This window comes from Engraulis encrasicolus, chromosome 2, assembly GCF_034702125.1.
Source record: "Engraulis encrasicolus isolate BLACKSEA-1 chromosome 2, IST_EnEncr_1.0, whole genome shotgun sequence".
Lineage (NCBI taxonomy): Eukaryota > Metazoa > Chordata > Actinopteri > Clupeiformes > Engraulidae > Engraulis > Engraulis encrasicolus.
The window spans coordinates 5,318,298-5,318,523 of NC_085858.1; positions in this window are offsets into that span (position 1 = coordinate 5,318,298).

The window sequence follows — 226 nt, forward strand, 5'->3', positions numbered from 1 at the left end:
CAGACGTGGTTCCTAGCGTGCAAAGCCTAGTTCCAACTGTGACATGTTGTCCTGTCTGTAACTGATTGGCAGTCATGTGCAATCATTCTAAATTCCCCACCCATGCACTTTAAAAATCACGGCTTTTCTACAACCAGTTTTTACCCACGACAAATGTAAATGAAAATGGGATTTCCCTCCTTTGACTTTCATCTTTTTGCTTAAATGAATAATCAGTTCAGTATTG